Here is a 6,072-nt window from a genome sequence, read left to right on the forward strand (position 1 = left end):
CCAATGTAGAATATTTCAGAGGAACTAGCTGGAGACAAGCTATGTCTCCTCAACATGGTCTTAGGAGAAAAGGTCATCTTCTTGATTCCCTCAGGAGATAGAGGCAGAAAGGTCCGCAAGGTAATCCTTTGTAAAGCCTTCAATTTTTTATATAAACGATGTACTTTATCACCAATCTCAATTCACATATATATTTTCCTTCTCAGCAATTTAGTAACTGACTTGTTGGCTCCGTTGGTTCAAAATGATGCTAATGAGGTAAAATTGATGGGTTTGATTCCATTTTAGCTCTGGTGGCCATTGACTACATCCCTAAACTTGGCAAACACGAGCTGCTGAATGACTCCTGAGAAATTGTTTGGATCAGAACAAGTCTATCAACATTACACAAAAGATAATGCTTTACTGAGTGTGTGTGTCAGAACCTTCATCTTTGTATTCAAGGGCAACACATTCATTTTCACAGAGAACTAAAGTGACTTGTTTAATGTCTCACAATGTATTTCTAGGATGATCAAGAATAGATACTTGGAAAGTTCAATATAATATACTTACTCAAAGTGACCCTGTGTTACACAGTTATGATAGTCTTTCGGTAACTTCATAAAATATACTCAATCTTGCAATCAATCAATGAATCAATATAAAAATGATCTCAGTTTCTAATAGGTAGTGGAGAATTCTTACCTGAGGACAAACTAATGAAAACCAAATCAGTTTCAATTCAAAAATGTGAGTTTAATATGCCTAGAATAAAGTTGTCTGAAGCAGTTATGTAATCCATTGAGTGAGAGAAACCTACACATCAGTGACAGAGCTTTATTTAGCAGGTGGTACTTCTCATTAAACGAGATGCAAATTTTTAAATGTGATCTGACATCTGACAAGGCCATAATAATAAAGGAGGTGTTTCATCATTATGCAAGGATATTCAGTGAAGAAAAGGGTGGTTAAAGATGAGGTTAACATGAGAATCTATAAGACTGAGAATGAGGATAAGTAAATCTGTGATCTCAATTGAAAACAAATTGGCTGAAATTGCACCAGGGCCAAATAAAATAAAATGAAAAAAAATATGTTGAAGGATATTTGTAAAGAAAATGTAAAATTTTGACGTATGATATTTCATAGTAAAAAAACCCATGCTTTTAGAAAGGGCTGATATTTAAACTTCTCCAAAGCAGAGGAGAGAGAGAAAGGGATAGGGAGAGGGAGAGTTAGTTTATTGGCAAAGAATGCAAGCTAGGAAGGAAAATTGTCTAGGTTCAATTCTTAGCTCTGTCACTTAGTAACTGTGTGATTTTGGCAGTTTCCTTAATCTGTCTGCACCTTAGTTTTCTCATTTGTAAAATGAGGAAAGTAAAACTTACTTATAAGGCTGTTGTGAGGAGTTTATGAGCTAATATATTTACATAGTGCCATGTACATAATAAGAGCACTATATAAACATTATACTTTGAATAAAAGATATCTAAAGATTAACATCAATAGTGATATTTAATGAGAGAAACAAAAATAAATCTGGTAGATATGCAATTCTTTATCCAAAATTCTTGGGGCCAGATAGGTTTCTGAATTAAATTTTTTTTTATATTTTAGGAATGTAACATATTATGCTATCTATATTTTACATACCCTGTGTTGTCCTGGCAGTGGCCTCTAATCAAACACATGTTTCCATAATGAAATGCATCAATATCACACCAAATGGAATAATGAAGACTTTATAAATAGAGTCATGTCAGTTCAGATCAGTTTTTACACCAAAAAATTAAGAAAAAAAAATGTTTTGGAATTTGGAATTGCAGATAAGGAATTGTGAAGCTTTATCTATCATAAATCTTACTGTATTAAGTAATGGAATAATAACCATGGGAAATACAGAGCAGCAATAATGATATTAAATGATAAACTTTTCTGAAAACCTAATGTGTACACAGGAAATTTGAAGAGTTTTTCTCCCTCAAGAAAAAAAAAGATGTATACATAGTTGCCACATGGGTTGTTACCTGGATTATAGTTGGGTGACTTTATGAGGCATAAATTTTTCATTATGTCTAGAACATCTCCCTAGATATTCTCATGACTATTTCAGCTCTCTGCCCCAATGTTACTTCCTCAAGGATTCCTTGATCACGCTATTTAAAATATCAGGTGGGAGGCATGCACACAAACAATCACACAATGAACTCTTGCCCCTTTACTGCATTTCTTTTCTTTTTAGTACTTATCACTATCCAGCATTATATATTTGTTTATTACCTGTCTTACTAAACTGGAAACTCTATAGGAACAGGGATTTGGTTATGTTGAAGCACCTGCTATGATGGCTGGCAAACAGGCAGTTGATAGATATTGTTCAATAAATGATTTAAGAAAATAAGCCTGACTGATAAACAGTGGTGAGTTCTGAGAACTCGTCTTCATATAGCAGGTAATACTTTCTTTTTTTTTTTTTTTTTTTTTTTTTTTCAGGTAATACTTTCCAAAAGGAAATTCAAGGCAAAAATAAATAAATAAAATGCCATCTAAACATCACCTGTAATATGTTTATAGAATATATATATACATATAAATAGAATTCCAGAATAGTAATTTAAAAACATTTCTTCTCGGGGTGCCTGGCTGTGTCAGTCGGAAGAGCATGTGACTCTTGATCTCGAGGTCGTGAGTTTGAGCCCCACCTTGGGTATAGTGATTACTAAAAAAAAGAAACGTTAAAGGTTAATAAAAGGATTTCTTCTCTATAAACATATTTATCAAGTAAATATCGATTTACTAGCTAGGAAGTAAAAAAACTAATCAATATACTTACATTCCATTTATATTTAATACTTAATTTTGAGTATCTAAGTAGATAAGAAAAAATATGCTCAAAAATAAAAATACTAGAGCACAAAATATTAAAGAAAGAACTTACTTTGTATTTTTCCCAGGGAGGATTATCTTGATTTTTCCCTTGATGTATTTTACTCACCACTGAAAGAAACCAACTGATTATCTAATTGCAAAGTGCCACTGCATTTGGTTATAAAAATCATCTAAATTAGCTTCAGAGGGCAGTGTAATCTGGTTGTATGTACACACTGCTCCAGGTAGTAAAATAACAGCTCGTTTATATTTTAAAGTAAACAAAGGAATTTGGGGGTCATCATAAAATGTGCAATAACATTCAATAGTACTTTCATTCCAGATAGATTCACTCCTTGGAAAGGCCCAGGTTTCCTTTTCCTTTCTAACTTCTCCCATAGGTCAGTTTTGACTTGGGAAAGGTGCAAATTGGAATTTAGGCCACACTCTTGGTAAAAGTATCAAATATAACAACCATTTTCAAGTTACCATACTATATCTTACAAATTGACATTCCACTGATCATGGTTAAAAGTAATAGCATCATTCCAATATCTATCTGTAACCTCTACTTTTGCACTTTTTTCTTTCCATTACTCTTAAACCAGGAAGACAAAAACAAAAAAGAAAAAAAAATCCAATAGCAGTTTAATGGCTTTCAAACTCTGTTAACCCAGATTATGGAAGGATTTTCTATCAGGATTATTTGAAACAAATAATGGAAATTGTGAATGTATATGTTTCCCACAGGAAGAGAGGCTCCCTGAAATAACACGAATTAGCACACATATCTGGGTCAAGTGGTGTTAACCAATGGCTCTGGGACGGGAAAAAGTAGGTAAAAAAGATGAAACCAGACAATCAATACCAAAAAGATCAGAGGCTCATAATTATGACAGTGAGATCAAGTCTAAATAATTACTGGCCTTTTTGCTCTTAAGCGATATATGGTGATAATGTAGGTAGGAGGATGAAGAGTGATTTGCCACAGCTCTGTGCCCTCAACAAGAGAGGGTTCTGCTTACCTGCTTTTGAGAACTGGTTCAAGATCATGTCAGCATTTAAGAAGTAAGCGGTCCACTTCAATAAATTCTACACCAACAAAGAAAAACCTGCCCTTGCTTAAGTGGAAATTCAAGATAACTAACGTAGTCTGTCAGGGCACATATGAACTAGACAAGTCTCGTGCTTCTGACTCTTGTCTTCAAGTCCCCAAACTGGAATAAAACCAGATAAATGCCTGAGGAACCACTTCACACCCCAAACACGTGCAAACTTTGTTCAACAGAACACCCTACTGCCAAAATGGAGTTGGCAGAAGTTTGGAGCAAAGGCCCCCAGGCTGCATGATTTGCTGGCACCAGAGAGCTTAAAAATCTTAACAGAATACTGCTGAGTTTGGGCTCTACCAGTTTGCTTGAGACTCTCTCCAAGTTTAACCTGAGAAAGATGGAAGCTGCCATCAAGAAAGACTTTATTAACCCTTGATCCTCTACCCAGAAATAATGTGCTCTCCCACTCCTGATGGTCATACTTCTATATTCTTTCACAGTGTATACCATAAATCTAATGCAGTCTATTTTGAAACGCATGTAAATTCAATTTTGTTTGGTAGCTTGGACAAAGGGGTACAGAGAGAACTACTGTAAATACACAAAATTATGATAAAGTTCTACTTAGAGAATTTTTTATCCAAATAGCCCCCATACATCACAATTTATTACCCTCAAACACTGCAGCAATAAGATATAGGATATCTGTGAGTTGCTATCAGTTTATATATAGTTTAACTGAAATTATCACTTTTTTGAGTTTGAGTAATGGTGGTTTAGTTTGTACATGAACAATTTAGGAAGCAAAGAAAGGAGCCAAGAAGAGTTCTTCTCTTCCACAAGGGTCAACAATAAGGTGCTATTTGGGATTCTCACAAGCTTGATGCAGTTTAATGAAGAAAATTGCACCCCAAATCTAAAATTGTAAGTACAGGTGCCTGGCTGGCTCAGTTGGTAGAGCATGCGACTCTTGATTTGGAGGTCATGAGTTCAAGTGCAACGTTGGGTAGAGCACTTACTTAAAAAATAAAATTGTAGTTAGAATACTAGCAATATACAACTAGCAAGTTTAAACTTATAAAATTCTTAATATGCTGTATTGAGAAACTATGGTTTGCTTTGAAAGGTTATTTTGTGCTGGTTCAATACAAGATCAGGCTTAGAGTGAAGATGCTACTTGCTCCTTATACAGCTAAAAAAAAAAAAAAAGCTTTTTAAAAACCTTCAAATCTTTCCCTTCAGTAACTCCATGTATTACTTTCTCTTTTGAAAGCCTTTCTGTTTTTCCTCCTCTAGAACTTCTTAAGTATTCTAATTCTCAGGTATGATTTCATATTTCTAATCTCCACAATAGAATTGGATGTATTTAGGACAAAACACTCTTTAGGATATCAAGTTGCAGAAGACTGTAGTTTTAAAGATATTTATATAGTAGTGCTGCCACCTAAAGATGAGGTGAATAAAGAAGCAATTCAAAAGAAATGACCCATCATTCTTAAACCTGTCTAAAAAATTTTACCCCTAACTAGGGATTAATAAACATTTTGCTGTTAGTATGGAATCCGAATTGTTTCACAATAACTTATTGCTCAGCTATAGTTTTCTATGGCAGAAAATTCCAACCTCAAACCAGTCCTCTGGGATTTGGGGTCTCCAGGAATACCTACCAAATTAAGCACTGCTTATAATACATGGGGAGGGGGAGAGGGACATCCAAAGACACCTAGAAGTAAACAATTGAGGGATCTTTGGCTTAGTGGATAAAGTAGGTAATAAAAGACCTAAGGTGTTTCCCTCTATCGGTGACAGACTCCTTGCAACTCTGAACAACTGACTTACATTTTTGTAACTCGATTTTCTCATCTATAAAATGGGGTTAATTTCATCTCACTGCTACTTGCCTCAGAGGCTTAACTAGATAAGCTTCCTTTAAAAAAGGTCTGGGCCTATAATAAATGAGTTTAAAAGTCTAATACTGCCTATTAAAAGGATATTTTACTGTGTATTGCAAGGTAACTTCGAAATAAAATATACTCAGTTAAATAAGTTAGGCCAGTGACTAAATTTTCCTAAAGTGCAGACTAATTTCTTTGAGACCTATTTAAATAAGTGACACCTTCTATTTATTTGCAGCTGATAATCTTTAATTGATCCATCTTCCACGTACGCG

At 34.4% G+C, this 6,072-nt stretch overlaps 1 protein-coding gene across 5 annotated transcripts in view; it reads right to left on the reverse strand.

The window, feature by feature from the left end:
- Positions 1 to 6,072, reverse strand: part of NRG2 (neuregulin 2) — a 243,112-nt gene that overhangs the window by 234,026 nt on the left and 3,014 nt on the right. The window lies entirely within an intron of this gene.

This window comes from Canis lupus, chromosome 2, assembly GCF_003254725.2.
Source record: "Canis lupus dingo isolate Sandy chromosome 2, ASM325472v2, whole genome shotgun sequence".
Lineage (NCBI taxonomy): Eukaryota > Metazoa > Chordata > Mammalia > Carnivora > Canidae > Canis > Canis lupus.